Source organism: Bos taurus, chromosome 7 (genome assembly GCF_002263795.3).
Source record: "Bos taurus isolate L1 Dominette 01449 registration number 42190680 breed Hereford chromosome 7, ARS-UCD2.0, whole genome shotgun sequence".
NCBI lineage: Eukaryota > Metazoa > Chordata > Mammalia > Artiodactyla > Bovidae > Bos > Bos taurus.
Window position 1 is genome coordinate 55,292,174 of NC_037334.1, and position 9,780 is coordinate 55,301,953.

General features: G+C 42.9%; 1 pseudogene; it reads right to left on the reverse strand.

Moving 5' to 3' along the window:
- Window positions 1–2,368: 2,368 nt before the first annotated feature.
- Window positions 2,369–9,153, reverse strand: LOC787663 (large ribosomal subunit protein mL37-like; annotated as a pseudogene).
- Between the last annotated feature and the right edge of the window lie 627 nt (window positions 9,154–9,780).

A 9,780-nucleotide genomic window follows, 5' to 3' on the forward strand; every position in this document is an offset into this window, starting at 1 on the left:
AACACCCAAGTTCAAAAGTATCAATTTTTCAGCATTCAGCTTTTGTTATGGTCCAACTCTCACATCCATACATGACTACTGAAAAAACCATAGCTTTGACTAGGGACCTTTGTTAGCAAAATAATGTTTCCACTTTTTAATATGCTGTCTAGGTTTGTCAGAGCTTTTCTTCCAAGGAGCAGTATCTATTATTATATCTATTATTATATAAATTAGTATTACTATTGATTCAATTATCAACTGATTATTGAATTAATAATCATTTCCATGCAAAGAGCTATCTCTCAACTTGTCTGTTAAATTGTCTCAAGGGTTGGAACGCTTTCCTTTTTGGTTTTCTACGTGTACCAGGCATCCAGTGAAAGTTTTTGACTAAACCTCTGGATATGTAGCTGCATACACCTATTTTCCTGGCAGTACAAAAAATCTTTGGAGCCCATAGATGCTAACATGTTAAGTGTAGAGGGTTTTTCTCCTGAGGCCAATGCAGAAATGCAGATGAAGTTCTTTTAGCATCCATCCTGCAAAAGACAAAATCATTCATAAGCACTGTAAACATGAAGCTGGGCTTGTACTTCTTGATATCACAGACAAAAGGGGTCTTTTTATGCTAAGAAAGCTTGGCAGGAGGTAGTAGAGTGGTAGATCAAAGTGGAGGCCTCATTGCCAACTTGGTTTGAGAGTTTGAGACTTAGCAAGTGGAAAGAAACAAGCAATTGAAACTGCGACTCTTTGAGATTCTGGATATGAACAGGGTGACTCAGAGAAACTTGCATTTTCTCTTCAAAGCCTGGCATTGATGCAGGAGTCTGTGGTAACACTGCCCTCTTCTGTTTTTCTGTATTGTTAATATTAATAACGTACTTGCATGTGTGCTAAGTAGCTTCAGTCATATCCCACTCCCTGTGACCCTATGGACTGTATGTAGCCCACCAGGCTCCTCTGTCCATGGGGATCCTCCAGGCAATAACACTGGAATGGGTTGCCATGCCCTCTTCCAGGGAATATTAATACCACGACTTCTCAAATCTGGTTTGAAGATCCTGACATGAATTTTCATTTTCCAAGAAATGCTTACTTAAGGCAGAGAGGAAAATGAATCATATGTTTAATGTAAAGCATGATGACTTGACCATTAAAAAGCAGGTTTTGTTATGAGGTGTTCATTCAATTCCATCATAGCTGGGTATTATATTTCAGGGGAATGGATGAAGTAAAGGATCATAATCAAATCAATCAATCCATTTATTGATTTGTGATCTGAGGAGCTACTACATTACTCCTAGTTCTTAAAACTTCCCTATTCTTCCCTTGGAAGTTAAAACAACCACTGGTTGATGCCCTGTGACTCTTGCATTTACCACATATCCTCTCAGAGTAAGAACAGTTAGAGAGTTGTGAGTGCCAGTTCTTCACACACCAACAGCCAGCACCACTTTCTGTCAATAGTATTGTGTGAACTGCTTTGTAACTGTTTTATCCTTTCCTTCTAAGTCCCTCTGTGTATCTCTCTAAAGTAGTTAAAGCATAAGACTTTGAATCTGTACCAAGGAATTTGGACTTTATTTTATGAACAGCAGGGAACCAATTGACATATTCAGGCAAAGGATGCCATCTTTAGAAGGATGACACTGTCAGCTTTGTGTTGAATGAATTGAGATGAAAAACCTTGGAAGGAGGGAGAATATTAGCAGATCTGTGTAATAGTACCATCTCTAGTACCTCCATGATGCATCCAAAATCCTCACGTTTTCCCTCATTGTTGCTTCCTTAACCCTAGTCAAGTCACTGTCATCTATGGCCTGGATCCCTGCAACACTCTTTACTCTGCGCTATAGTCAATTTTGCTTCCCTACAATTCATTATCCCCAAGGCAGTCAACGTCAACTTTAAAAAACAAGTAGACTAGAACACGGAGCTTCCCAGGTGGCACAGTGCTAAAGATTCTGTCTGCCAGTGCAGGAGGCACAAGAGAGTGTGGGTCTGATTCCTTGGTCAGGAAGATCCCCTGTGGAAGGAAATGGAACCCCACTCCAGGATTCTTTTTTTGAAACTCAGAGAGATGAAGATTCTTATGTAAAGTCACAAGATGGGTCACAGATAAAGTTGGGACAGGTGAGGCTCTAGGGCTGGCCCTTGCACAGAGGCAAGCTCAGGGCAAGGGCTTGTGTGCAACTGTGGGTGTCCCACCTGACAGCACCCTCACAACAAACACGGGCTCCAGAGCACCCGAAGGGCTCTTTATTGTGGGCAAGACCCCCAGCCAAAGGAGTGCTGCAGCTCCGGACCAGCCCCAGGCACTGCCCAGACTCCAGGATCTTCAGGAAGAGAGGGGTCTGGGGCTCCAGGCCTCAAGACAGTCCTTGGGTCACACAACACCATGAAAATACAGAGCTAAAAATTTCCTGAATGTCTCTGGCTGGGAACAAATTGGTCCAACAGGGTCCACAACCACCTTCTTTTTGATCACTGGAACACAACAAAAACGCCAATGCAGGAGTTGATTGGAGTTCACCCAGGCTAGATTCTTGAGGTCCTCCTCGGAGGCCACATCTGTGGTGTTCAGCTGTAGCACCAGGAAGACACGCCCATGGGTGTTCACACTCTGCATGACTACTGGCTGCTCCAAAACCTTAGGGTCATTCCCATACAGGAACCAAGCCTGAGCCAGCACATTGCCAAAGGCAGACAGGATCATCTTGGCTCACAACCGATCTGGCTGAAAGCTGTGTAGTTATAAGTTGGCTGGCTCCAGAAAATACTGGGTGTGAGGATAGGGGTAAAAATAGCCCTCCAGAAATCCTGTGTCATCATTCACATCATAAACATTGCACTCCTAAAGACTGATGGTGGGAGATATGGGATAGAAGATCTCAAGAACATGATTCTCAGTAGCTTCTGCCTCCTCTTGGTGGGCAATGGGAGGCAGAAGATCCTTGGCATTCACTTGGGCTCTACCGGAACTGTGGACCTGAATCAGGGTAGACTCTTATTTCCGGGTGGTGGATCACATGTTGTTTTGGGCATAGATCTGCCTGGTCAGAGAAGGATGCTTGAGAATTTGGGATTTACACAGCTGTATCAGGCTGTCCACAATGACTGGGCAATAGGTCTCTCTTTTAGGGACGTCTTCAGTAGAGTGCCAGAAATGAGCATGAGAGATTGTATTCAGAACAGGTTCATCTTGATCTTCTGTGTGGTTTCTTGGATCTCCAGTAAGGCTAGGCACTTTCTCAGGAAGGCCTTCTATTAACTTGGTTTTGTTAAGCCAGAGAGCCTGCTTTACACCCTCGAGGAGGTGGCAACACTGGTGGAAGATGTAGCAGACCTGGTCCTTGTACAGCAGGTGCTCATGCAGCAGGGGCAAGAGGTGCATCCAGTCAGGGTCCCAGGATGGGAAGACTGGCTGTGCCAGCCTGGGCATAGAGTGCATCTTCCCTGTGAAGATGAAGGACTCTAGTCCAGGAACTCATATACCCTGTCTGGGGGAGGAGGCTCTGGCTTCTGCATGAATCACATGCCCCACTCATATGCCCGGCATCTTGGGGCCCTGCAGCACAGAAGGCCAAGCCACCTGGGGCGAACCTTTGTGGGCCTCCACACCAACACCTTGCAGATCTGATCTCAAGACCTCCATCTGGATGCTGCCATCTTCCCTCACACAAGGCCCACTCCAGTATTCTTGCCTGGTAAATCCCATGGACAGAGGAGCTGGCAGGCTGCAGTCCAGGAGTTTGCAAAGAGTCTGACATGACTGAGCATGCAAGCATACATACATACACACACACACACAGATACACACACACACAGACTAGGCCATGCCTCTTCTAACTTTAAACCCATCAATGACTTCCTATAATACTTATTACGAAATCTACACTCTTACCCTGGTCCATGATCCTCTGCATGGCTTGACCTGCTCCCTGTGTGTTTCTCAGACCTAAACTCTCACTTCTGCTCCAACTCTCTGGCTTTCTTGGTTTTTTGAACATGCCAAGCATAGTATGACTTCAGACATCTGAGCCTTTGTTCTTATTGTTTCATCTACCTAGAATATGCTATTTCCAGAATTTCACACGATTGGCTTCTTGCCCTAGCTCACATATCACTTACTCAGAGTCCCAACCTCTGCTCTTTGTCTCCCCAACCTCTGCCTAAGACATTTTTTTCATATTACCAAGTTCTAATTTATTCATAACATGTCACTACTTGAAATGATTTTGCTTATTTAATTACCAGTTTAAAATCTGCATTGCTTGCCTAGAATGACAGTTCCATGAGGAAAAGAACTATGTCTACCTGTTCATCTCTAGGTCCCCAACACACAGAGCTTACAACAGAATGCTGTACCTAGTCAACGGTAGATCTCAGTAATTATTTGTGGAACAAACTGATTTGGGTAAAAGGTAAAGAAAAGGGTAGGACAAATGGAGATGAAAAAGAAGAGATACCTGGAAGATTTATTGTAAAGTGGATAGACAAGACAACTGGGTTTAGAGAAAGGCCATGGATGCCATTAACTTAGAGAATACGATAAAATATAATGAATGAGAGTAGCAAACAGATATTTGGCTTTGGACTTGAGTGTGACGTTCTGGCAGGTCTATGTTAAGATGCCCAGCAGGTATATATAAGTTGGAAACCAAACCTGAAGTCATTTGCATAGTGGTGACAGTCCACTGAGACTGAGTCAGGTCAACAGGGGGAGGGTATGGGGGGAAAACAGAACTTAAAAGATGTGCAGATTTTTGTCCAAACATCCTGTGTGCAGGAAACCATGCTGGGACAAGTGACACGTGGTAAACAAGGAGCAAGGCCTAGAGCTTCATGCGGCCAGGGATGGGGACTCTGACAACTCAGCCAGTGGACAGTGTGTTAGTCAGACAAATAGCATTATTACCTGCCATACGGTGCCCTTTGACCCCCCCAAACAACTATCAGTAGGAGACTCTACACTCTCAAAGGGGATCTGTGTGACTGCCTTGATTTCTGCCTCCCAATCTGTAAGGGGACAAAGAACGAGGACTGGCCAACATTAATGATATTAACGATGTGCCTCTACTCTAGGGAGATGATAATCCAAAACCATTATGGAAAAAATACATAAAAAAACTCCAAAGCTACATTTGTTGAGTACTAACTATGAGAGGGTGATGCACTAAATATTTGATGTGTATTCTCTTATTTGAGCCTATAAGGAACTACAATTATTACCTGTTTTATAGATGTGAGCATTGTGACTAGAAGAGTAATTCAACTTTCTCAACTGGTGAATGATGGAGCTGGGATTTGGTCCCAGAACTGCCTGATCCTAAAGCCGCCACTTTTCACCACGGTGCACGAACACTTCCCAGCATAGGAAGTCGTCATTTTTAGCTTAAGTGGTAGATTGCTTTGTAGGTTTCTTTCCCTTTCCATCCCCAAATTGTGAATGTTAGGTTAATAAACCATGCAAATTTTATTTGCAATAATGCAGGGTGACCAAAATGATAAGATTGTCCTTTTGTACCAAAGGAAAGTTCCTCATGTTCTTTTATTCAGTCTCCTCTGTGTTATACAATTGCCTTGAAGAACTGCTATTGCTTGTTGTTGTTCAGTTGTCAAGTCATGTCTGACTCTTCGTGACCCCATGGACTGCAGTATGTCAGGTTTCCCTGTCTCTCACCATCTCCGGTGTTCTTGCCTGGAGAATCCCATGGACCGGGGAGCCTGGTGGGCTGCCATCTATGGGGTTGCACAGAGTCGGACACAACTGAAGTGACTTAGCAGCAGCAGCACCATCTCCTGGAATTTGCCCAAATTCTTGTCCATTGAATCCGTGATCTCATCCATCTCATCCAACCATCTCATCCTCTGTAAGTCATTGCTTACAGAAAGTGAATCTCCCTCAGGATATCCTTAATTACAGGGTTCTTGGGGTATCTGAAATAGAAATAGTGTTTTACATCACCCTCTGCCTCCACTCCCCAACCTGAAATTATTGTGGGGATCTGTTCCTGGAAATAATCACAATATCTAAATGGGTGCTCTATGTGATTATTGAACATCCTTGGGGATGTGCTACTGATATACTTTGGCAATTGCTCTTCTTTCTCCTGAAGTCGCCTGAAGTTGTGATATGTCTCTGGCCATAGATTTCCTCTATTTATCCTTCATATTGTTGTTGGACAATCTTTCTCTGCTGCAATGAGGCTTATGCTGCCCTTCAAACTGTCAAAGGGTTTCCACCAGACAATTGTTGATCTGGATTTCTTCGACTGTCTCCTTGAAGGCACTTGGAGCTGTTGTAGTGAAGCCTCCTTTCTGCCATCCAGTATCTTCCTTGATCTTTGGTAGAATCTTAACACCATTGCTTGCATTCCTTTTTTCAGCTGTCTTGAATGCACGTGTTCAGTGGCACACAAGTAATGGCAGAAAGAGGGATCTGGTGGAGTCAGTAAATGCCTGGGGAGGACCACTCAAATGGCTCTTAGTCCTCATTGGCTGAGAATCAAATACAAATTAGCTATGTGGACTAGAGCTGTAATGGGCTTACAGAAATATTTCTGAGAGCATCAAGACTAATGAATCAGCCTGGTTTGGGGCAGTTCTAAATGAATTCTAAATGGATGTCTCTGACTTCATGCCCAGTAAATATGTAGTGATGCAAGGAGGCACTTTCTTTAGCCCATCAATAATTTATTAATGGGTACTTTGTGCTAGACAAGATGTTCCTTAGAGTTTCAAAATGACTTCTTTTGGTTAGCTCTGTGTCTTTCTCATAGAACTTTCTCCACTTCTCTTAAAAGCAGCCATCACTCTCCTTGGTGCACAAGTTACCTATCTCCAATTCGGACACAGAGTAAGCTGTGTTGCCCTACTGGATCATCAGCTTGTTGAGGGCAACTCTAGTCCCATTAATCGTTGCAGCTTCTATAGTGTCTGACATAGTTCTTTGTACAAACAGACATGTAAATATTTGATTAAATATTTGAGTAAATAAATGATTATAAGAGACATGGAACAGAACTACGATTTCAAAAGCTTTTTTTGTTGAACTCCAACAACCTTAGTTGTCATTAACTCATTGGGCTTCTGGGAAAGGACTCTCTCTGGACTCTGATTAGCTAGTGACAAAGCACTGATGTTCTCAAACTGGGCTCCAACCCCTTGGTCACTTTCATTGGAGTTACTTTCTCTTTCTTTCTTTAGACCTATATGTACAAATGTCCTTGGGCAAAATGGCAATAAGAGAAATGCATTTTCTTACTGTCTTTGGTGCAAATTAGAATTCCATCTCTGTTCCATCCATAGTTCTTTCTCTAATTTTCCATTTAAATTTATAATTTTATTTAATATCCTATCTAGGGGTAATCTTAGCCTCTGTGTTCAATAGGATGGTACTACAACAGAGTAGCAGTATGTAACAGCTCTCAAGATCTCATTTACATATATGAAAAATTCAAGGGGTTGGTCAAGAGGCATCAGGTTGAATCCAGTTTCTGTCAGATACATAAATCTTTTTCTTTTTTAATGTCATAGACATTGTTTTTCCTGATGGAATGGAAACCAGATTTATCATGAAGATATATGACACTGGTTGCATTTTCAAACAATTGCCTGATGTCCTCTGGCAGTCTTTGGAACCACATATTGCAAACCAGCCTGTCGTTTGGAGAGACCCTAGGGTAATTGGGAGATGTGCTTGAGGCTCAGATCATTGTCTATAAAGGTAACATGAGATTTCCTTGGCAGCAGCTAAGCACATCTGCATTATACAGCTTAAGAATGATGTCTCCCAACTCACGTTTGAATTGTGTGCTTTGGCTCCTTAAATCTCGTGCCCCATGTGTGTGTCTGTATAGGTCAATCATTACCAGGCTTTCCAACGCCACACACATTTTTGGAAAAGATGCAGAGTGACTGATGCATAAAATGACTGGACTAGAATTGCCTGGTACCTTGTCAAGATTTTTTTAAAGTGAATCATATATATATTTTTTACCATCTATGTACCTAAAAAACAACAACAACAAAAACCCCCCAAACTGGGATTTTTAGCTTTATCCCCAAAGCAGTTTCTTATTTCTAAAAACTTTAAAAATCTAGAACATAAGCATATAAATCTACATTACTTAACCTTGTGGCTTCATGAAGGGCCAATTCTCTGATATTGTTATGGAAACCTTTTTATTTTACCTCTTTAGAACCCCTTTTCATCATTGGAATCAGTCTTCCATTGGGAACCAACATTTCAGGAGTAAAGAAAATTAGAGACACCACAGGAGATCAGATTCTGCTGTATCCAGCTAAAATCTCTGGATACCACTGTCCCAGGTGGTAGTTTCTAACAAACCTTTGACATCTACTTACTTACAGAGTGCTTTCCCTGTGCCCAGTACAGAACCAGGATTGGGGATATGGTGGTGATCTCTGCTAGGGATGTGTTGTTGCTCTGAGTGAGCAAATATCAGATAGAGGTTGAGGATATTTAACCAAAGGAACTATGTGTAAATAAGTTTGGTGTAATTAATAGGGCACTTTGGGATCAGACAAGCTTGGTGTGACCTCTTGGTGATTATTTAAACTCTCAGAGTTTCTTTTATTCTCCCCACAAGGCCAACAATTCTGGATTGTTGTAGGAATTAAATGTAAGTGAATATGTTTGGGAGTCATCGTTAGTTTTGTTAGTTTGGCTACAGACATCGACATGAATATTTAAGGAAACTGGTGTCAGTACAATTTTGAAACTAAAAACTTTGTGATCTCTTCCTCTTCCAGGGGTGTTCCTTCTAATAGTTTTTCTTTTTTTCACTCCATTTTGACTTGGCATTGGGTGCTTGAATGACCTCTTTGCAGTGATGAGTTAAGAAAGGCTATTTTTTGCAGTGAGTTGATTTCTCTGGGACTTGACCAAATGCAAAGGTCCCTAATAGCATTGTGAATGAAAAATGCTGCCTGGCAAATCAGTAAACAGAGGATGTTACAGCCATCAGGCACTACAGCTACCCCAGACTGTGAGCCCTTAGGGAACTCAGGATGGAGACAGGCTGGCAAGCCCTCAGCCACTGCAGCCACCCCCACACATGCACCATGAGGGGATTCAGGATTCTGGCCCCAGATAACTGAGGTACATATCAAAGGAGTGATTTCAATAAGCTGAGACTCTCGCATCTTCTCATACATAGAAAAGTGCTAAATTCATGAACTCGAGGTGTCTGGCTTTCTTTAATTATCAGTGATCTTTCCTTAAAAAATATATATATATATTTATTTACTTATTTATTTTTGGCTGTGCTGGGTATTTTTTGTTGCTGCCTAGGCTTCTCTCTCGGAGAAGGCAATGGCACCCCCTCCAGTACTCTTGCCTGGAAAATCCCATGGATGGAGGAGCCTGGTAGGCTGCAGTCCATGGGGTTGCTAGGAGTCGGACATGACTGAGCGACTTCACTTTCACTTTTCACTTTCATGCATTGGAGAAGGAAATGGCAACCCACTCAAGCGTTCTTGCCTGGAGAATCTCAGGGACGGGGGAGCCTGGTGGGCTGCCGTCTCTGGGGTCGCACAGAGTTGGACACGACTGAAGCGACTTAGCAGCAGTAGCAGCAGCAGGCTTTTCTCTAGTTGCGACGAGCGGGGGCTACTCTTCATTGCAGTGCTTCGGCTTCTTATTGTGGTGACTTCTCTTGTTGCAGAGCACAGGCTCTAGGTGTGTGGGCTTCAGTAGTTACAGAGCATGGGCTCAGTAGTTGGGTTTCCCAGGCTCTAGAGCACAGGCTTAATAGTTGTGGTGCAGGGGCT